A 25043-nucleotide genomic window follows, 5' to 3' on the forward strand; every position below is an offset into this window, starting at 1 on the left:
CCCTAAGAAATAATTTCAAATTCTTTTCTATCATGTTAGTTGAGCAAAATAAACGTTACTTACACTGTATTTATTATTTAAATTTTGTTTCCTTCTGTCTTGGAATTATACAATCACAGCAAGCAGGCAGCACCCATTTTGTGGACACGGTTATTAAGGGAAATTGTGTATCACCCCAAAATCTTGTGTATGCACCAGAATGGGGGACCTAATGTCCATGTGCAGTGCCCTACACAATTATAGAGCCTGAGGAGGGAAGGGGGAATGTGGGGAGAGCAGTGACATGTAGGAAGTGCTGAATGGAAAGTGAAAGTAATTGACTGCCTCTCCTCTATGCCACGGGCATAGAGGCGGGGCAGGTAATATTTGATTGACAGTTTAGATATTTAAACACCTTTATAACAGGTATGGATGTTTTAATGAAAAAAATTTTGGGGGTTTCATATTTAATTTGCAAAGGACTTTCATTATGCAGCGTTTTATGTGTAGGTGACAGGTCCACTTTAAAATTCAAATTTAAGAGCTGCTGAATAAAAAGCTAAATAACTCAAAAACTTTACATAATAAAAAATTAAAACCAATTATAAATTGTCTCAGAATATCACTCTCTACATCATACTAAAAGTTATCCCAAAAGTGAAAAACCCCTTTAAAGAAACAGTTCAGTATAAAAATGAAAACTGGGTAAATAAATAGGCTGTGCAAAATAAAAAATGTTTCTAATATAGTTAGACAAAAATGTAATGTATAAAGGCTGGAGTGACTGGATGTCTAACATAATTCTTCATCTTAGGGGAGCAAATGTCCCCGTGTTGTTTGTAGAGCAATTTTTTTTAACAATAACTGCCTGGAGGATTGCTCTTTGAGAGCTTATTATGAAAATGGTTTATTTACATGAAGCAGGGTTTTACATATGAGCTGTTTTATGCAATATCTTTTTATAGAGACCTACATTGTTTGGGGGGTATAGTTTTACTTTAAAAATTACAGGTAATGGTATAAATCTATCTGCTTTTGCATATCTTTATGTGGTGAAACAGTTTTGTATTTTTCAAAGAAAGCGGGCCCTTGAGATGAGGTTTCCTGGTGGGCCCCAGGCACCCCAGTCCGACACTGGATCAGTAGATCTCAAGACACTGTCAACAAACAGCTTGTCTAAATTACCCTTCTATTTTATTCTTTTCATTCAGATATTTATTCTGTTAAGGTTACATGAGAAATAGTTGTTAGATATAACAATATACATTTTCTCATCAATCAATATTAAAGTAATATTTCCCATGGAACAGAATGCTTACAATGCTTTTTTTGCATGCAGATCATAATGGAACATTATAACTAAAAGTAGACCTCACATTAGTAAAGTGTGGGCACTCCTGCTATATAAATTAGGGACTCATGGGGTCCCTATACCTCCTACCCCCCCTGCAGCCACAGGGTCTATTTCCTCTATAGTTACTCCCCTGTTTTGCTTATAGTTTGCTTTTAAAATGTGAACTGCACATTTCAGCTGTATTGTCATGGAAAAAGAACAGTAAAAATAATTGTGCAGAGCAGAGCCGGGCCAACCGGGCCAGGCGCCCTAGGCAACCTGGCCAGCCACGGCGCCGGCTGAGTGTTCTCTTGATTGCGCATGCGTGAAAATGCTCTCAATCACACATGCGCGAAACGGTGTGCACGCATGAGCAGAGGCACATTTGTGCAAAAAATTACAGCCGCAGTCAGGGAGAGAAGGGACCGGACATGGGGTAGGCGACACAGCAGGTACGTGCCTGGCGCCCCCCCCAGCTTTGCGCCCTAGGCACGTGCCTACTCTGCGTAACCCTAGTTCCGGCCCTGGTGCAGAGTGTGGCTTTGTTTTTACCTGTGACATGCCTTCTATGTCCAGCTGCATTAATTCAGTCTGATTAACAGTCAGCAGTGCCATCCCCACTCTGAAAATCACCTCCAGGCCCTGCAAAGGAACATACCTCATTGGAGAAATCATGCCAAAGGGCTTGTTCAGCATTGCCCATCCAACATCCCATCCAACATCTTTGTGCAGATAATTATCTGGTACTTCATAGGTTACTCAGACTCTAGTGCAAAATCAGGGTAATCTTAGAAAGCATTCACTTTGAGCTCTGCTAGGAAATTTGAGGGTTATGTAGGCATACAGGAAAAACTTTCCCATCTAATCACTCATATTAGCTCATGAGATGTTTGCGTTCATTATTATTAAAGGGGTTGTTCACCTTTAAATTAACTTTTAGTATGATGTAGAGTGTGATATTCTGAGACAATTTGCAATTACATTTCATTTGATATTATTTGTTGTTATTGAGTTATTTTGCTTTTTATTCAGCAGCTCTCTGCAATTTCAGCAATTTGGTTGGTAGGGTCCAAATTACTCTAGCAACCATGCATTGATTTGATTAAGAGACTGGAATATTAATAGAAGTAACAATAGCAATACATTGGTAGCCTTACGCGCATTTGGTTTTAATATGGGGTCCCATTTGAAAGCTGGAAAGAGTCAGAAGAAAAAAGCAAATTATTCAAAAAACATAAATAATGAAGACCAATTGAAAGATTGCACAGAATTGGTCATTCTATAACATAATAAAAACTACTACTTAACTTGAAGGTGAACCACCCCTTTTAAGCAGTAAAAGAGACCAGTAAAGGATAACTCTGTACTGACTGCTAAGGGTAAAAAGCTGTATGTCTCCTATTAATGGATAATTTTGCTCACATTAATGGATAACAATCTGCAATCCAATGTTCGACCTTACCTCATATATGAAGATATCAAAAATACAGGTAGCCACTGGCAAGGGGAACGTGGTGAGGAACAAGGTCAGAAACCAAGAAGAGGCATACATAGATGTATGAAAGCTGTGAGAGCGGAAGTGCTGGCTCAACTCTGGCAGCTGGTCCTGAAACAAAAATGTTTTGTGATTAACTTTGCAATCCCCCACAACTAATAAAAGACAATGATTTAACACAGCAGCACCACAGGTTTATAACAACTATAATTACTGTTCTGTCAGAGTTAAAGGGGTTGTTCACCTTTGCGTTAACTTTTAGTATGATGTAGACAATTTGCAATTAGTTATAATTTTTTATTACTTGTGGTTTTTCGGTTATTTAGCTTTTTGTTCAGCAGCTCTTCAGTTTGCAATTTCAGCAATCTGGTTACTAGGGTCCAAATTATCCTAGCAACCATGCATTTATTTGAGAGGCTGGAATATGAAAAAGGAGAGGCCTGAATAGAAAGATGAGTAATAAAAAGTAGCAATAACAATATATTTGTAGGCTAACAGAGCATTTGTTTTTAGATGGGGTAAGTGACCCCAATTTAAAGGCAGGAAAAAGTCAGATGAAGAAGGCAAATAATTAAAGAACTATATAATAAAAAAAAAATAAAAAAAAAAGAAGACAACTTGAAAAGTTGCTTAGAATTGACCATTCTATAGCATAATAAAAGTTAACATGAAGGTGAACCACCCCTTTAACCTTTTGCCTGGCAAGAATGTACGGCCGACTCTGTAGAGAGTGGGCAGCACTGACGAGGCTGGGGGGCTGTCATGTCGGTCCTGCGACAGGATTGTCGCAGTACCGACTTACAAGCAGCAGATGGCGACGATCACACTGATCACGCATCTTGCTGCACTGTCTAACTTCCTGCTTCATCTGGGCCCGTCCACAAACTTCCTACTTACCGTGGCTTGCAGACACGATGCTCCAGAACCCCTCCAGCCATCTGCTCCAGGAATGGTAAGGGGCCTTTATTTACACACTTACATATATTATACACTCATTTGAGTAAAGATCCTTATTTTTTTTCACACTTATATACACTTATATACACATTTACACACAACTTTTAGTGTACAAGTGTACACACATGTATAAACAAAAAACTCACAAAGAGGTTTTTTTTTTTTACTTTTTCATTACACCACTGTTTATTTTGGCAGTGTGACTACTGGATAATCTATTTTGTTATTTCATTGATTTACACAATTTTTGTGGTTTTATTGCAATTGTATCCCTGCATTATTTTTCCTTATGTATCTTTAGTATAGTTTTGCTATTTCGTGCTTTGGTATAGAAAGATGTATTTTAGTTTGGTTGATCCGTCAGACTATGTGATTTCCAAAAATATATGGTTTTCCAAAGGTTGTTTTACAGTTTGGGGGTCTTACGGCACATAACGCACAGTTGGGGCTCTGTTTTCAGCAGCTGAGTTGGCCAGCATGGCTCCACTATTAACATAACATTACCCTAACACTATCGCAACATCATATTAATTCAGAAGTGAAAAAGTCCAAAAGACTAATTTTATCTATTCTAACTTACACCAATGCCGCAATTTCACACAGAAAAGTGTAGGGAGTCATTTTGTTAAAAAATAAGATAACACCGGGGGGCGTGGCCAACCACGCATCTGTGTAGACACACTTTCACGTCGCTCCTGGGGCCAACCCCGTGACCCGTGGCCGGTACCCCTGTGTAGGGTTTGCAAAACCCCGAATTCAGAGGCGACTCACCTCCGGAACCACGTGGCAAAATAAAGCCACCAGGATTGTATCTTTGGCTGCCTCCAGGGACGAGATTCAGGTGCGGCTTACTCAGGGGACAGAAGCCCCGGTCTCAAGTGACCGCGGATGTGCAGCAGCCGGACCCCATTGTAACCGGTGAACCAGGCCCAACTGCAAGTGCAGTCACCTCAGTAACTGCCGGGGGTGAGTGCGCACAGGACCCCAGGAGCGTCGCTATTTGCCTGCCACATAAAGCTGGGCTGTGTGACCAGTGTGCTGTCGGCAGTGCAATAATACCTCAGCTGCCCTGCTCAAGCCTTCCCCTCTATAAGAATACAGCATAGTGTGGGTGTCAAAAGTGATGGAGGACTAGAGTGCCACTATATAGCAGCACCCAGACTGTGCACATTTAGAGGACAGTTTACAGTCGCCGTGTGTGCTAAGTACACAGTCCCTGCGCATGTTCTACACTTCTCACCAGCAGTAACAGCAAGAGGGAGTCCAGGCTGCAATACAGCGTTGTGGTGACAGTTCCCCCAACACAAACAGCAGCAGGGGGGGTACCACTCCTGCCTAACAGCTGGCCCCATACCTACAGGGAACACACTCCCTGCTAAGTTGTGACACTGGACTGCTGAACCTGCATTCCCCAAACTACACACCAAGCTGGGTGTATAGACGTAAGATGCGTGCTACATATTAGCACCCTAAACAGAAAGCCTATTTCTTCTGTTCTGGATAATTAGTGACTTTTGGCCACAAGGCCACAGACTGTATAACAAATGCTGGGTGTGCTCTGCTGCATGTGATCTGCAAATATGTGTACATAGTTGAAGATGATGACCAAGATGGCGATCTGAACAATAGCTACTTCTGGTGCTTTGTACTAAGCTCAATCTCCTGACTATATTCCAAGGCAACATTAGTTCCTGCCTCCGCCAAGTGTTGCAGCACTACACCTGGCTATAAGATGGGCAAACATTGGGCCAGATCTAAATTGGAGAACAGAATGGACAGTTATCTCCATGCCTCTCAAAACCCTGACAGGGCAGCGGAGGATGGCCCGACATCTCCAGCCTCGGACTCTACTGCTTCCAACGATCCGACACCTGAACCATCAAATGCAGAACTCCTGGCTGTGATTAACAGGATGCATATTTCAAATACGGCTCAACTGGAGACTATCAAAGTTGATTTGTCATTATTACGTCAAGACATTCAAAATCTCCAGGAACGAACCACTGAGGCAGAACGCAGAGTGTCCGCAGTAGAGGACACGGTATGGCTACAGGAGACCCTGGGGGTCGAAAATTTCTCACAGCTGCTAGTGATTGAACGGGCACACCGCATCCCCACAAGACCCTTACCTCCGGGATCCAACCAAAGGCCATTCATTATGAGATTCCTAAATTACTGAGACAGAGACGCAGCAGCCATAGCAGCGCGGAAAAAGGGCCCGCTCACGTGGAACGGCAACTCCATCAGCCTCTACCCGGACTACTCACCAGCGGTGCACAAGCAGCATGCTTCATACCAAGGGGTAAAAAAAAAAGATTATGAGAGTCTGGCATGACATATTTAATGATATACCCTGCTAAGTTGCAAATAGTGGACGGAGACACCACAAGATTTTTCCTGTCTCCAGCTGAAGCGAACCAATGGCTTAATACCCGGAGAATACAAGACAACTCGAGAAACAACCCAAGTCAGCGCTAGTAGTTGTGGTTTGTGAGTATGCACTCCTGTATTTTGCACCTTTGTTCTAATGTGGGGTACCACTTTCCATGTGATGCACCCGCAATGCCCTGCCCTCCCCTAATCTTTCCTGATACCAAAGATGGTGATCGGGGGACTTTAACATATGGTGCATTTTGTAACCAGCTGTCTATACAGTATATAGACCCTCTCCCCTCACAGTCAGCATCCGGTTGTATGGGAAAAGATGGGGGCAACCTAGACAAGTTTTTTGCTCTGCACAGCTGGAGGCTACATCCTGGATACTATGACCGGGGGGGGGTCTACGGCTACTAATAGGGGCTGTTCACAGTGCACCCAGGCTTGAAAGGTCTCAACAAATATATTGCCACATTGGGTCATGAGACATATACGATATACACCGACCCAGCTAAGGGCCCTCTGATCACAGTAAAGATGCCCCCCCTACCCTGTGCTCGTGACTCTTATTGCCCCTCCCCAGCTGGCTTGCTTTATAAACACGCTATATATAAGTGGAAAACCCATTATCACAAACTGCCACAAGAAGATTGTTGCCTGGAGACTATGACCAGAAATAAATGCAAGCACCATGTTGCTGCTCCTGCCAATGGGATTTAGTTTAGGACATAGGCCATCTACACGTTGTAGAAGGGCAGGGTGGGAAACTGGGATGTTAAGTTTGTGTTATGTTACATTTGTTGCAAGCTATGATGATGTTTTACTACCAAGGGTAACTGTAAGTAAATGGCTACGGCTGCTGCCCACTATGGGACACGCGCCTTATTTACATTACAACATGAATAATGGGTGAAGCAACACTGACATCATGGAATATGAGGGGATTGAACTCTAAGTTTAAAAGAGCCCTAGTATTTGATTATGTTAACAAATACAAACCTGACCTCCTTATGTTACAAGAAACCCATCTCACCGGTCAGAAGCTACTTGCCCTAAAAAAGCGATGGGTCATATCATGCACCATATTGAACATACTCTAGAGGAGTTTTGCTTTTAGTGCGGAAAAACGTACAGTTTGAACTACTACGCATCTACAATTAAACAATGGTTCTGGTTAATTTATATATCCCCCCCTTTTTAAAGCTGAGATATTGGACCTTATATGTGCCAAACTGTCTACCTACTTGCCCTGCCCAATATGTATAATGGGAGATTTCAATACAGTTCTGGATCCCACAATGGATAGGCTACTGCTTGCCTGCAACACAATCTTCTTTCCTTAGCCAATGGCTATCAGCCCTAATGAGAAGCAGTTCTCCTGTCATACGCCAGGCAAAGGGGCGCTATCCTGTATAGATATGGCCCTGGGCTCCACAGACTTTATCCAATGGGTAAAAGAAGTTGCATATCTCCCAAGAGCTCTGTCTGACCATGCCCCATTGTCATTAAAAATATGCACAAAACCCCAACCTCAACATTTCCAGTTGAGACTATCCCCGCTCTGACTGAACAATGCTGAGGTGGAGGAAGCTTCTCGTAATGAGTGCGTTAAGTACTGGGAAACAAACAAAGACACTGCCCATAGTAATGTAGTGTGGGAAGCCTCTAAGGCGGTTGCCCGTGGCACCTTAATATTGGCAATTGCAAGAGCACGCACAGCCGCCAAGCAGGAGGTTACTGAAGCGGCAGAGAAAGTGTCGCAGGCGGAGGAAGACTATTGCAAGGGGGGAGATGTTTTGAGTCATCAAGCTCTAATTCTTGCGCAGAGGAATCTGGAACTGGCACAAACCGCTTCCACTCGCAAGAAACTACTATTTGCCAGCCAGAGGACCTATGAGCAGGGGGACAAATATGGGAAAACCCTGGCCTACTTGGCCAAGCTCGATAGTCCCTATACAATGAGCGATAGAATTAAAGATGCACAGGGCAACTGTATTCTTGATGCAGAAGAGATTGCTGAAATCTTTGCCACGTACTATAAAGACGTTTATACTAGCAGAGCTAGAACAGAGCTAGAACAAATCCTAAAGGGCATGGAATTCCCCAAATTAGGCCAGGCGGAAGTTTCTTACTTGGATGGACCCATAACTTTGGGGCAGGTGGTGTAAGGGCTTAGGTAGCTGGGATCAGCTTTCTGGGGGTAAAGCAGCCCACGGCACAATCAGAATTCATAAGGGGGTTGTTTCTTTCTGGCAGTTTATTTTCACTTGCAGCAAAACAACATAAACAATTCAAAATAAAATCCTTGCCACTTAATGGGCTTCTAACTAATACAGGTCAGTTTTCCTAACTACCAGGAGAAGGCCTACCGCCTGTCTCCCCAAAACAAAGTACATACAGGAATATATAAAATCCCAAACCTTTTGGTGATTTCAATCCATCTCACACAGGCAGCTTTCCTGTGTCTTTTTTCCAGCCAGGAACTCCCCACTCTGGCTTGACCTTTTTAATTAACCTTTTTAATTAACCACCTGAGATACCTCAGGACAACTCAAAACACCCGGGCTGGACTAGCAGTCTCGGAACAACCCTGTTAGGAACCTGGGGCATAAATAAGCTCCGTCCTGGACTTTCCCAGGTATCCTGGTAGTGACCTCACCACAGTGGCCACAGCCATGGGGAGCCTCTCACCCGGGAAAACCCCGGACCAGATGGTCTACCGGTGGCGTGGTATAGTTTACTTAGTGAAGAATTGCATGCCACGCTGTTGGGTGCAAAAGAGTCAGGCTCTCTCCCACAATTCTTTTACTCTGCCACTATAATACTCATACTTAAAGAAGGAAAGGACCCTGAAGGGTGTGTATCCTATAGGCCCATATCCTAATTTAACACAGATGTAAAAATATTAGCAAAAATCCTGGCCCAAAGACTGAACAAAGTAATAACCTCAATGATACATCCAGACCAAACGGGCTTTATGCCCAACAAGAGCACAGCTATTAACCAGAGACAAATATTTTCCCACCTTCAAATTGACCACGCCAATGCTGGTACCAGAGCGATTGCTTCACTAGATGCCACTAAAGCATTTGACTCTGTTGAATGGCCATATCTGTGGAAAGTGTTGGAAAATTTCGGCATAGGGCCTAATTTTATATCATGGGTTCAATTACTGTACCACTCCCCTACAGCTCGCATACAGATCAACAGAACTCTTTCCAGGGAATTCCCCCTCTCCCGAGGGACCAGGCAGGGCTGCCTTTTGTCCCCACTGTTGTTTGCCCTAGCAATAGAACCACTAGCCATGTTGATCCAGCAGTCCCCCAGGGTGATAGTCTTAGAACAGGAAGGGTAGAGGAAAAAGTAGCCTTATATGCTGATGACGTACTCTTATTCCTATCAGACTCCAATGGTTCTCTTCATAATGCTCTACACTTAGCAGGTCAGATGGGCAAGTGCAGCAGGCTCACAATAAACAAGGAGAAATCTATTCTTTTTTCTCTTGAGACGCCTGGGCCAGTAGATGACATACAAGGTCTAAAATGGGTCACAAGGTTCAAATACTTGAAAATGTTGAACCAGTGTTGCTAACTTTTAAGACCAGAGCAAGTCAATGGGTGAAACTTCCACTCACTGTTTGGGGCAGGATAAACTTGTTTAAAACGATATCTCTGCCTAAATGTATGTATGTTAGGCAGCACGCCCCAACCTGGCTTCCCCCACAACTATTTAAACGTATAGATGATATACTATTTCCCTTCATATGGGCCCACAAAGCCCCCAGGGTTAACAGACAAACGCTAATGGCTCCACTGGACTGTGGCGGTTTAGCACTCCCACATTTAAAATATTACTACTATGCTACACAGTTAATGTACATACACAATTGGCTGGCGCCGGACCCTGATAATCCACTTACAACACTGCATGCCACTATGGCGGGATCCCTAGAAGCGTTGAGAAACGCGCATTATAGAAAAGCCAGAGACACCCCTGAACTGCCAACTGTATTATCGTTTCCACAGAAAATATGGGCGCTTGCTACTAAAACAGTATCCAAATCAAACACCCAACCTTCGCCAATTGCACCACAAGTTTGGTGCAAATGCCTCATTTTCATTACTGGCCCAAAGTCGGAGTCCGCCATTTGAATGACCTGCTAGTGGAAGGCACCTTTCCCACCCTGGCACAACTAAGAGCGCACCTAAATCAGCCCAATATACAACTATTCCGGTATCTCCAGCTATGCCATGCATTTACTTACCAATTTGGTTCAACACCTAACACAACGTCCTCATCTTACTTAAGTAGATTGTGGGACCCAGGCAAGTTAATTTCCGTAATATATAAGTCCCTGATTCCTAGCCTGGGGAAACCCTTTAACAGTCAAAGGAGTAAATGGGCTGTCGACATGCCCCATTTGAGTGATGAGATGTGGGCAGAGGCAAACGAGGGGCTATATGACTACCTAATCTCCACCATAGATAAGATGGTACAGAATAATTCACAGGACGTATCTCACACCGCTAAGGCTAAAAGTAATGGGTAGGAACCCTACCGCATCATGCCCAAAATGCAACTTGGTAGTTTGGCTTACATAGATTTATTTACCCATTTTTGATTTGCCAGAATCTGCTCTTTCTAATAATGCGTTGTTTTCTAGGGTAAACATATTGTTAGTGGAGTGTTTGGGGTTTTGATCTACACATATGAGAAATCTCCATAAAACTATGTATATATATATATATATATATATATATATATATATATATATATATATATATATTATATATATATATATATATATATATATATATATATAGAGTTCAAAGTGGACCAGCACACCAAATTTTCAATCAAAAAAAGGTTTATTCCAACATCACTTTAGTGTCCAACGTTTCGGCCCACATTAGGGCCTTTATCAAGGATAAGTGCAAGTGATCATGTGAGCATTTAAATACAAAAAAAGTGGGCGTCTGGATGACGTCATTAACAATCAATTAATGCAAATAGGTGTCTTAATACATTCAAGTGAACAATGTGCTTTAATACCAAGTCTGGTCTCTAGGTGTCAGCATTGTACCAATTTCCCAATTTTTCTTTTTGTAGTGGTTTCCATTTTGTGAAAAAGTTGGCATGATCAGATACGATCATATGCGATTAAAATCTGTTATAAGTGTACAATGTGTGTCAAAGGGATTGTTAAAAACAATAAAAGAATATGTTGCAAAGAAATTCTATAGTCATTTGTTGGATTGCTTACTTTGTCTCAGCACAGTAGGGCTATATACACCATCTATAAGAAAAAAACGTATACCAATGTTACAAATATTATTGCTATTTATGTTCCATTTCTTATTTTATTATTTTATTTCATTTTGCTATTACGTTTCATATTTCTACTTGTCACTGTCCATTGAGACTGGGAAAAGATTTTTTTAAGTTAGGAAACAATTAAGGATTAGTTGCCCATTTAGGCCCTTTGGTGTCACGCAGTCTAGCTCGTGTATCCAGAATGCCTCTCTCTTCAGTAACATGTCATTATAGTCACCCCCTCTCGGTTTCTTAGTAATCTGGTCAATTGGCATGCATTTAAATGTCGAGGGGCTGTGTCTTGCTTCAGCCCAATGTTTGGCTACAGGTTGCTGTGAGATGTCCTGTTTTTTGCTCTTAATTTTCTGTAATCTGTCTGGGTCGAGAGCTGCTCTTATGCTAGACCTGTGCATCGCTATGCGCTCTTTCAATTGTCTGGTCGTTTTCCCGCAGTACACTAACCCGCACGGACATTTTATCATGTAAACCACCATCATCGAGTCACATGTCAACTTCTGTCTAATCTTATATTTTTTGCCTGTCTGTGGATGAGAAAAGTGAGTCCCTAATATCAGTGTTCCGCATGTTACACAACCCGAACATCTGTATACACCTGGTCGTTCAGACAAAAAATGCTGTACATTAGCTTTTAGGTACTTATCAACTGGGTCAGAGGGACACAGGGTTTCTTTTAAATTTCTACCCCTTCTGAAGCTAAACTTGGGTTTCCGAGGTATGTGCTTAGAAATAATTTCATCCGTGGTTATTATAGGCCAATGCTCTACCACGCTTTTTTTAGTGGACATGCTGTTTGCATCATACTGGCTAACATAGTAAAGGTTTTCTTTCCTGCTAGTTTTATTGCATCTTTCTGATTTCCCCTGTTCACCCAAGACCTCTGCACGATCCAGGGAGAGCGCCCAATTTTTAGTATCAGATAGCAATTGCACTGGGTAACCCCTCTTCAAAAATTTATTCTGCATGTCCGATAAGTCTTCCTCTCTTTTAGTTTGATCACTGTCTATCCTCACTACCCTCAACATCTGTGACTTAGGGAGGGAGTTTAGTAGGTGTCTAGGATGGTTACTGTGATAATGCACCAGGGTGTTTCTATCTGTAGGTTTCGTGTAAATGCGTGTCTGTAGGGACCCCTTGTCTTTGTACAGTTCAACATCCAGAAAGTTCATACATTGCAAGTCATATTTTACAGTGAATTTTACAGGGCTGTCCAATCTGTTCAATTGCTCTACAAATTCATCTAGGTCTTTGGACGGACCCAGCCATAGGAAAAACAGGTCATCGATATATCTCCTGTAAAAGGCTCCATGTTGCCTGAATAGGGGGTGATTCAATATATGATCATTTTCGAATTTGCACATATATGCATTCGCATATACCGGGGCCACTTTTGACCCCATCGCGGTCCCCGTACACTGTACATAAAAATTAGTCTCAAATTTGAAATAATTTTTGTGTAGAATGAATTGTATCAGTGTGAGCAAAAATTCGATTGGAGGCCCTCTATACAATGGATTTTGAGTTACCAATTCCCGCACAGCCTCCACACCAGCGTCATGTGGGATGCAGGTGTAGAGACTCTGTACGTCCATTGTAACCAGTATCAATCGTGTTATGTCTAAGTTAACACTTCGTATAACATGCAAGAAATCATTTGTATCTTTTACGTATCCATAAATGTTCTGGATGCAAGGTTGTAGTACATAATCCACATATTCGGCTATGCCCTCATTAAGTGATCCATTCGATGAAATTATCGGCCGGCCAGGTGGCCTCTGGGCATTTTTGTGTACCTTTGGTAGCGTGTAAATCACTGGCCGTACAGGGTACAAAGGCAGAAAATATTTGTGCATATCACTTGTAATCCAACCATTACTCACAGCCATGTCCAGAGTTCCACTTAGTTCCCTGCTGAACTTTTCTGTCGGATCAAAGGTCAGCTTCTGATATTTAGATATGTCGGATAATTGGGATAGTAATTCTTGTCTATAGTAGCTATAATCCATGATTACTATCCCGCCTCCCTTTTCTGCAGATTTAATAATAATATCAGGATTTTGCTTTAGAGATTTGACCGCCTCTTTTTCCACTGCTGTAAGATTGCCTCTCCATCTTTGTTTGGCCTTGTGGTGGGCAGACATATCTATGTTTAACATGCGGTTATAGGTTTTGATGGAAGCATTTGTACTCTGTGGATCGTAATTGACGCTGGTGTGGAGGCTGTGCGGGAATTGGTAACTCAAAATCCATTGTATAGAGGGCCTCCAATCGAATTTTTGCTCACACTGATACAATTCATTCTACACAAAAATTATTTCAAATTTGAGACTAATTTTTATGTACAGTGTACGGGGACCGCGATGGGGTCAAAAGTGGCCCCGGTATATGCGAATGCATATATGTGCAAATTCGAAAATGATCATATATTGAATCACCCCCTATTCAGGCAACATGGAGCCTTTTACAGGAGATATATCGATGACCTGTTTTTCCTATGGCTGGGTCCGTCCAAAGACCTAGATGAATTTGTAGAGCAATTGAACAGATTGGACAGCCCTGTAAAATTCACTGTAAAATATGACTTGCAATGTATGAACTTTCTGGATGTTGAACTGTACAAAGACAAGGGGTCCCTACAGACACGCATTTACACGAAACCTACAGATAGAAACACCCTGGTGCATTATCACAGTAACCATCCTAGACACCTACTAAACTCCCTCCCTAAGTCACAGATGTTGAGGGTAGTGAGGATAGACAGTGATCAAACTAAAAGAGAGGAAGACTTATCGGACATGCAGAATAAATTTTTGAAGAGGGGTTACCCAGTGCAATTGCTATCTTATACTAAAAATTGGGCGCTCTCCCTGGATCGTGCAGAGGTCTTGGGTGAACAGGGGAAATCAGAAAGATGCAATAAAACTAGCAGGAAAGAAAACCTTTACTATGTTAGCCAGTATGATGCAAACAGCATGTCCACTAAAAAAAGCGTGGTAGAGCATTGGCCTATAATAACCACAGATGAAATTATTTCTAAGCACATACCTCGGAAACCCAAGTTTAGCTTCAGAAGGGGTAGAAATTTAAAAGAAACCCTGTGTCCCTCTGACCCAGTTGATAAGTACCTAAAAGCTAATGTACAGCATTTTTTGTCTGAACGACCAGGTGTATACAGATGTTCGGGTTGTGTAACATGCGGAACACTGATATTAGGGACTCACTTTTCTCATCCACAGACAGGCAAAAAATATAAGATTAGACAGAAGTTGACATGTGACTCGATGATGGTGGTTTACATGATAAAATGTCCGTGCGGGTTAGTGTACTGCGGGAAAACGACCAGACAATTGAAAGAGCGCATAGCGATGCACAGGTCTAGCATAAGAGCAGCTCTCGACCCAGACAGATTACAGAAAATTAAGAGCAAAAAACAGGACATCTCACAGCAACCTGTAGCCAAACATTGGGCTGAAGCAAGACACAGCCCCTCGACATTTAAATGCATGCCAATTGACCAGATTACTAAGAAACCGAGAGGGGGTGACTATAATGACATGTTACTGAAGAGAGAGGCATTCTGGATACACGAGCTAGACTGCGTGACACCAAAGGGCCTAAATGGGCAACTAATCCTTAATTGTTTCCTAACTTAAAAAAATCTTTTCCCAGTCTCAATGGACAGTGACAAGTAGAAATATGAAACGTAATAGCAAAATGAAATAAAATAATAAAATAAGAAATGGAACATAAATAGCAATAATATTTGTAACATTGGTATACGTTTTTTTCTTATAGATGGTGTATATAGCCCTACTGTGCTGAGACAAAGTAAGCAATCCAACAAATGACTATAGAATTTCTTTGCAACATATTCTTTTATTGTTTTTAACAATCCCTTTGACACACATTGTACACTTATAACAGATTTTAATCGCATATGATCGTATCTGATCATGCCAACTTTTTCACAAAATGGAAACCACTACAAAAAGAAAAATTGGGAAATTGGTACAATGCTGACACCTAGAGACCAGACTTGGTATTAAAGCACATTGTTCACTTGAATGTATTAAGACACCTATTTGCATTAATTGATTGTTAATGACGTCATCCAGACGCCCACTTTTTTTGTATTTAAATGCTCACATGATCACTTGCACTTATCCTTGATAAAGGCCCTAATGTGGGCCGAAACGTTGGACACTAAAGTGATGTTGGAATAAACCTTTTTTTGATTGAAAATTTGGTGTGCTGGTCCACTTTGAACTCTATATACTACGATTGACCAAGCACCCACCCTCGACAACCAGGAAGGAGTGCAGGTACTTTATGAATATTTATATATATATATATATATATATATATATATATATATATATATATATATATATAAGCCTGTGTGCTGGTTATATGTAACAGTAATAGTAAGCAAAAGAAAAAAAACGCACCAACAGGTCTTTATACAAAAATAGAAATTAATAAAAGTTTTTCTATTTTTGTATAAAGACCTGTTGGTGCGGTTTTTTTCTTTTGCTTATATATATATATATATATATATATATATATATATATATATATATATACATATGGTATTGGCGCATTCAGGAGACATAGAACTTTCCAAATCTGCTGTGTTCTCATACATTAAATAAATTATGTCTCTGATATATGTGATTGTACTATGTGAAACATGATTTTTTTTTTCATTTTATTAGACACTTAGAAGCATATATCTTTTTAAAGAAGTGGAATTACACAAACATTCTATCATATTTTGAAAGTTTCGTTTGTCCTGATGAAAACAATATATTGTTTTCCTGGGTAAACTAAAAGACCCCCCCCCCCAGGAAAGGCCCTTAAAGTGAAAGAGCTCAAAATGTCTCAGTTAGGCATTTAGGACAAAACGGCCGGCAGGGAAAGGGTTAATGAAGATTAGCTCCACCATAACTGGCAATAAGGTAATTTTGCATATTGCATTTCTTCCCCAATCCATATCTGAACCGGTGCTATTATTTTTTACATTTTTAGCACCCACAAAAAGAATATAACTTTTCTCCAATAGCAAGAGGTCTCCATGCCATAGTATTTACAGTAATGTATTTCAAGTAGTAGGTACCCAGCTAATAATAACCAGCATGGCTCCACTATTAACAAAACATTATCCTAACACTATCGCAACATCATATTCATTCAATAGAGTGAAACAGCCCAAAAGACTTATTTTGTCTATTCTAACTTACACCCATGACGCAATTTCACACAGAAAAGTGTTTAAGGAGACATTTTGTGTAAAAAATATAACACCAGTGTGATAGATATAGAAGAATTGTGCTTTAAAAAGTAGTGTTTCGGGGGCGTGGCCAACCGCGCAAGGGCTAGGACTCATTCGCACAGAGCTCCCTGGGGCAATTAAACAATCTGGCCCCATCCAGGCATAAAAAGGCCACCTCTGTTTGAATCTCCTTCCCCAGATGCCAGAATAAGCCATCCGTTGCCCCACAAGGCAAAATAACCTTCCTAGCACCAAGGGGACCTTAGAAACAAGTGCAGCCTACTCCCGCGACGGAAGCCAGGGACTTGAGTAAGAAGGTTATCTGAGACCGAGGGCCAGAAGCGCAAGAAAGGCGCCCCTTAGTAAACACCCCGGACTGCTGATCCCAGACTGATCCCTGAAAGGCCCATCAAGTCGAGTGCCCAACAGCCCCTGGATGCCCCACTCTGCACATACCTACAGGTATAGCCACCTGACTCCCCACAGACTCATACTCCACTACAGCTTGGCTGGAAGGGAATTAGAGGCCTGGATTAAAAAGCACCCACCTTGGGCAGACTGCTGATGTAGTGGGCAGAAGGACAACGAGACAACAGGGACACAGCATTGCCTTCTGTACCTGCCATGTGCCCCTATTACCCACAACACTGCTACATAAAAGGGGACAGACAGTACATAATAGAATATGGGCCCAGCCAGAACTACTTCCCAGCACAAATAAAATGGAGGACTGAACTGCAAAGCACCCTGGGGTGACTATTGACCTAGTGGGCAGAAGGGCAACAAGACAACAGAGACACAGCATTGCCTTCTACATCTGCCCTGTGCCTATCTGCCTCCAACACTGCTACACAAAAGAGGACAGGCAGTGCATAACAGAAAGGGAGCTCAACCAGAACTACTTGCCCAGCACAGCCAAAATATCTTTAGGGGCATGACAAACATTGTGTACTGACCAAATGTAGAGGGCCCCTGTGAGAATTCCATGTACCACAGCCTACAAATATCCTAGGAGATCTTAACCTAGTGACAAATCCAGCAACCATTACAGCAACAAAACACAAAAGCCAAAGACTGATGCGGCACCCAAACTTGAGCAGCTTGCTAGGCATACCTCCCAAAATGGCTCCCGAAAGAAGGAGAGCCAGGCAGCAACTACAAGCTCCCCACCACGGCAGCCGGAAGTGGCGACACAATTGCTGCTAGAGGCAATAACGGACTGCAGGACATCGCTCTCCACCAAACTATAAGAAGTTAAGACTGATCTCTCGTTACTCTGGGCTGACCTCCAGAATATAGCCGAGACATTGCGTGAACCTAAAAATAGAATCTCAAGTCTGGAGGGCACCTGCACCCCAATTCCCCCAGCAATATCGTGCCTGGAAACCAAACTCAAAGCCTGTACCGACAAGCTGGACGACTATGAGAACCGACAGCGGCGCAACAATGTGTGTATTGTGGGGCTTCCTGAGAAAGTAGAAGGGAAAGACCCAGTAGCTTTTGCGGAAAAATGGCTAAAGGACTCCATTCCCTCAGCCCCACTCTCGTCCTTCTATGTTGTTGAACGAGCCCATCGCGTGTCGGACAGGAGCCCCCCTCCAGGAGCAACTCCCAGACCCTTCCTAGTCCGACTGCTGAACTTCAGGGACCAGGATGCCAAACTGCAAGTTACACAAAGCCTAGACAAAGCCCAGACATCATGGTGGAAGGGAAAAATGTGTCCATCTTCCCAGAGGCAACGGGGCACTTTCATGGCAGTCATGCGTCGCCTGCAGGAAGTCAACTTGAAATAAGGCATGCTCTACCCGGCCAAGTTGAGGATACAAGCTGGGGACAGACCCATGTTCTTTACCTCGGCTCAAGGGCAAGCAAATGGCTGGACGCAAGGGGCGCCCCGTCCCCCAGAGCCAGCCCTAACCGCCCCAACTAAGATGACATCGAAAGTTGACCCTGCAGCAGGTGAGACCACTTTTACTTACACTCCCCTGACTTGACATAATCTGACAATACAGATTAAGATATAGACCTGAGGCTCCACGCATCCAACAGAGGGATGGCGACAGTGCCCACTTATAAATAGCACCCAGAGACACATAGAGGTATCCATGGAACCTTTGACCTTACAAAGGCTATGACCCTAGAGGCCATGAACAAGGAGAATAACAGATGATTTTTCCCTGTACTCCTGGAATCCCAGAGACATTGGTGCTATATTACCAAGGAGACACTTGAACTTCTAGATCTTACTACTGATCACTACGGTCGATATGTACTTATGGGGTGTACAATATCCAGTGGCGGAATTACCGGGGGAGCAGGGGGTGCGAGCGGGCCAGGGCCCGCACTCCCTCAGGGCCCCCTGGCAGTCCGCTGAAAAAATGCGGCGGTACAGAGGGGGGCGGGGCCCGGCTGCGCGTCACGCACCAGGGCCCGCCCCCTCAACGTACGCTACTGACAATATCTAATCAATTGTTGACTATAGCGAAAGTGTATATGCCCCCCCCTTTGATAGCACCCTACTGGACAATATAAAGCCACAATGAGGGGAGCACTCACTTTAGCAATTAAAGGGGCTAGAAAAGAAGCAGACTAAGAACTAGAAGAGAGGCAGAGAACACTGGTTGAGGCAGAGCAGAATTACATAAGAAACTCAGATTTCATATACACTCCACACCTTTAAGGCAGCACAAATAGCATTAGTAGAAACTAGAATCAAAATTACTCAAAATAGGCTGCTGTATGCTTCCCAAAGAACATTTGATAAAGGGGCTAAAATCTTAGCCTATCTCTCCAAATCCCAAACCCCATCTAACACTATCCCCAAAATAACCTACGCCTCAGGTACCATAGTTACAATCCCCTCCCAGATAGCTGATGCATTTGCAACATACTACCAAAACCTGTATGCCACCAAAGTCAACTTCTCAACAGAACAACTAAACTACCTAGATGCTATATGGCAGGGCTCTGACTGGGGAGAGTGGAAAAGCAAATCTCTCTCTATGCAGACGATATACTGGCTCACACCAGGCAGTCGTGACTATAGTGGATCACTTTGGACAATTTTCAGGACTTAATTGGGAGAAATCAAACATATTCCCTATGGATACCAACATTAACCCCAGCTTATTCCATCCCATTCCTTTGGTCTGGGTGGACTCATTTAAATACCTTGGCATTGTGGTATACAGAAATGTAGACAGTTTCATACCCTCTAATCTGGAGCCAATTCTCTCCACTATGAAAAACAAAGTGTGGGCCAACCTGCTCACTTAAATCTAGGGCAGAATCAATCTCCTAAAAATGATAGTTCCTCTTTATCTTCCACAATTCTCCCTTCCTCATCCCACGCACCTTTTTTACCTCCATTGATACTGTCCAAACAGCCTTCCTCTGGGCAAACAAGCCCCCCAGGTTTGCTAGGGCAAAACTGCGGGCCCCAGTCAGTGAAGGGGGGCTGGACCTTCCACATTGAGCCCAGATCTATTATATTCACTGGCGGTTCAATCCAGACCCATACAATCCAAACTTCCCACTTCAGGCCACTCACATATATCCCTTTTCGCAAACTCACGACTTACTAACAACACAACCAGTTATAACCAACCCCTAAAAAGCATGGATGGCAGCACTTAAAGTTTGCAACCTGGCACTACCTTTCCTCTCACCACATCTACCCCTATGGGGAAACTCCTTCCTCCCACACCTGCAACACATAGCAACATACAAAATCTGGCCACAATGTGTATACACACATTAGTGGACTTGCTAAAGGATGGAATGGTACGCCCCAAGAACTAAATAAAACATGTTCAAATCCAGGAGGCTCTCCCCTGGTTCTCCTACTTCCAGCAGACACAGGCAACCAATACCCAATTTCAAGGGAACACCAGAAACCCCACAACTGCTAAGATCAGAATCAGCCCTAAGAGCCCTCTCCAACAAGAAACTTGTCACTAAGCTATACTCACTTATTTTAGCTACTATATAACCTCAATGTAATACATTGGGTATAGCCTGGAGCAGGGACATCCTAGAGTTGGAGGACAATGGCTGGGAAGAGGCAACTGACTACCTGGTCTCAACCAGAGATAGATTGATCCAATTCAAAATCCTACATAGACTCCACTTAACCCCAACTAGATTTTTCCGCATTAACAAACGTGACTCACCACAGTGCCTCAAGTGCAGGGACCCAGAGGCACCTTACTTAATCCAAGCCTACTGGTCCCAAGTCCTCACCTACATCAAGGACAAAACAAAACTACCTAAACTTCTAACCCCCAAGGTATGCCTCCTTGGTGTAGTAGACGAGGTTACCCCAAGCGCAGCCCGTACCTTACTGTTTTTTGCCAGGAAATGTATCCTTCTGAATTACAGGGTTTTTGCCTTCCATTGGATCAACTAGCAGTTAGACAAGTTAAAATAGAGTTCAAAGGGTGAACTTGATGGACATATGTCTTTTTTTCACCTAACTTACTATGTTACTATGCAATTGAATGTCCCCCCAGGCCCCCACACTTAATTGCTGGCTGAATTTGCTGAAAGCAACTCTCCCCCTGATACAGCTTACCTATGCTGCAAGAGGTTGTCCCCATAAATACAACCAAGTCTGGTGTGCTTGGGTGGAAGCCACAGAGGAACCTTAACCATAGTGATGTCATGTTAGTAGGAGCACAATCACATATGCCCACACTTGGAAGCTTCTTTGTTTCCACTGGATGTGGTATTTCTCCCATCAATTTTTATAACCTTTATGGTCAGTTCCTGGTACTGGCAATCAATTGAAAGTATAGTTGGTGGAACAGACTAGGTCACGCAGAACTTTGCTACAAAAAATAGGTGGGAGGGGAAAGGAGTGGTGGGCGTAAAAGTAACAACTCTAATTAGGGAATTAACACATTATTCAACCCCAAGCTCTAGTGCAACTATATTAGTGCATTGTTACATCATATTCAAATATCCAAACAAGTCTGTATGTATAAAATAGTTATTAAAAACAATTCTTAAAACATCTCCAAGTGTAAAAAGATCAATAGTGCATGTGTCTTCTTATAAATTATTGTCCATTGGTCACCATAAAGTGCTGGTTGGGCAACCACTGTTGTAGGCTTCAAAACAACCTGGTTAAGTAAAAATATATATACAATAAAAGCCTAGTACTGCAATGAAATTTGCCTACTGGAGTATTCGCTTGACACATTTGTAGCATACTTTTTTCGCATACAATGTTTCTATTCAAGTCACCTATTTGCAACACTATCAATCACAGCCCTCTGTGTAACCAATTATCATTCAACAGTAAGCTTATTTTCTTACCTATTGTAAGGTTAGGGCAGGATTCACTTGTATCTGTGGGATAAAGCAGAGTATATTTAATTAACTTAATATAAGAAGCATTTCACGCTCCATTGATCATTTAGTCCTACTGGCTGCATGCTATCCAATTTCTTTATCCACATAGCTTCCCTCTGAAGAAGTGCTTTTTTTCTATCACCTCCTCTTTCTGTTGTTTTACCACTTCTACAACTAACCACCTCAGTTGTGCTACATTATGGTGATATTCAGCAAAATGTCGGGACAGTACTGTGCCTGTACTAGTATTTGGGGCAAAGTTTCTTATGTTTCCTTTATGTTCTTTTATTCTTTCCTTCACACTTCTCGAGGTCTGTCCTATATAGACCTTGCCACAGGGGCATTTCAATAAATACACCACTAAACTTGTATTACATGTAGCGTAATGCTTCATGTTAACTTTATATCCTTTAGTGGGATGACTTCCCTTTAATAACGGACAAGCAGCATACGCAGTTTAGGCATGGGAAGGTTCCAACTTGGGGGGTACTAAGAAAGATTGTTTGCATCCTGCATTTAGTTTCTTTTCAACATTTTTTTATTGAGTATACGTACAGTACAAAAAGCATATTCATTTACGTATTTATCACTTTTTTCTATGTAGGTAGATGCCCTCCTACGAAGAGGAAGGCGCTTACAAAACATGAAGAAGTACTGTATCGGTAACATGGAGAAAATATTTGTACAACAGTCTGTATTGTGTGCATATAGGAAGTTTTAAGGTACAATACTAGAATGGAAATGTCAATAAATAATTTAGTAAGAAAATGTTAAAAAAAAAAAAAAAGACTGAAAAAATAAAAAGAAAAAAAGTAATATTTCAACCAAATTAACCGTCTCCATAGTTTCCTTTAATAGTCAACATAGTAAAGTCTAGTAGTAATCAGTGTTTCCATAACATATGTACTTAGGTTCTCCATACAACTAAATAAAATTTAGGTCTCAAATCTCCATATCTATGTTTAAAGCAACATTGGGATTACTCTGTGGTATCTGTAGGTTATATAGTCATAGGTTTGGTTTATTTATCTATTCATTATGAAGTCTGGTATACGTAATCCAGGGTGTCCAAATTTTAATATATTTATTATATGTATCAGACGTGATGCTCAGGAGTCTTTCGTTTACCATTATCCAGTTCATTTTAAGCCTGAACAAGGCAATGGGAAGCGAACTCTTCTTCCATGAGATAGCAATAGTTTGCTTTGCAGCAGTAAAGATAAATTGGATCAATGATCTTTGTACTTTGTTTGGAACTGGAAGTGTTTTATTAAGCAAAGTATGTATTGGGTCTTTTCTGAGATTGATTCCCATAATAGAGTGTGTATATCCTGGACCAAAACCTAACAGATGTTCTGCATTGCCACCAAATATGAAGCATTGAGCCTTCTGCCCCACAATTGCGAAAACAAAGCGGACTAACATTCGGATAAAATTTATGTAGTTTAAATGGAACCATATACCAACCCGAGATCACTTTAAATAATGTTTCCTGTGCTAAAACATTTATTGAGCTTTTAGCAGTATTTTCCCATATCTGTTGGCACGTAGGTTCATCTAGTGAAATATTCAGCTCTTTTTCCCAATATTTGATATAATAAGGGAATGGAAGGTGTTACAGAATTAATAATTTCCTTATATAACATAGAAATTACTCCTTTACTATGAGGAAATTTTATACAGAGATGTTCCCAAAGCGTCAGAGTCAAGGTAGTGGCACAATCCCTCAATCTACGTGCAAGAAAATGTTGAATCTGAAGAAATCGGAAGTGTTCAAGGTCGGGAAGATTATAATTAGCGGATAATGTCTCCCAATCTTTGAGTCCATCCAATCCCAAAAATTGTATATATATATATATATATATATATATATATATATATATATATATATATATATATATATATATATATCATGTTATTAGCAGTCCACCAATGAAATTCCCTACGATTAAGGCCTGGTTGAAAAGTGTGATTCCCAATTATAGGCATGGCGGGGGAATGCGGAGAATGCAATATCGTTTTTTGTGTAACCCGAGTAGCTAATGCGAGTTTCAGTACTGGAGCTGAAGATATGGGTCTATCATGTTTTCGTATCCAAGGTAAGACTGCGGGATTGATTGGTTTTATCCATTCATTTTCAATTTGGGCCCAATTTATTAGTGGCATGACCTGTAAGGCTTGGTAGTAGTGATATAGATTACGGACAATAAGGCCACCTTTTTGTTTAGGGGCGATCAAAGTTTTAAATGACAGGCGAGACTTTTTCCCAGCCCATATAAATTTAGTAAGTTTTTTCTGAACACCTGTTAAAACGTATTTAGGAATTTCTATAGGCAGCACTCGAAAAAAATATAAGATTTTGGGTAACACCACCATCTTAATCGCATTTATACGTCCAAACCATGAGATGTGGAGCTTGGACCAGTCAGTAAGAAAATGATCAATTTCTCTCCAGAGTTGGGGGGTAGTTTGCCTGATACATCCCTTCTATTTTTGGAGTAATTTTCACTCCTAAATATTGTATAGATTTTTCTTGCCAGTGAATATCAAAATTAGTTTGAATCAACTTTTTATCTGAGGGAGATATACCAATAGGCAAAGCTTCAGATTTAGCCAGGTTTATTTTCAGGCCTAAGAGAATTTCAAATTTATTTAGAACATTAATAAGTGAGGTAAAAAGGTCAATAGTTTGGTTACAATTAACAGCATATCATCTGCAAATAACATCTGTTTATGAGCCTGAGTTCCTATTGTTAGACCAGTGATATTGGGGTCTTGCCGGATCATGGCCGCTAAAGGTTCAATAGCCAAAATAAACAATAGTGGCGAAAGAGGGCAACCCTGCCTCGTTCCTCTAAATAACGAGATATTGTCTGATGAAAAGGCTTGAGGGTGATTATATAACTGAATAGCCTGTATGAAGTGTTCCCCAAAATTCCATTTTT

General features: G+C 41.6%; 1 pseudogene; it reads right to left on the reverse strand.

The window, feature by feature from the left end:
* The window catches only part of evi5l.S, a 166513-nt pseudogene that overhangs the window by 79201 nt on the left and 62269 nt on the right, over positions 1-25043 (reverse strand).

This window comes from Xenopus laevis, chromosome 3S, assembly GCF_017654675.1.
Source record: "Xenopus laevis strain J_2021 chromosome 3S, Xenopus_laevis_v10.1, whole genome shotgun sequence".
Lineage (NCBI taxonomy): Eukaryota > Metazoa > Chordata > Amphibia > Anura > Pipidae > Xenopus > Xenopus laevis.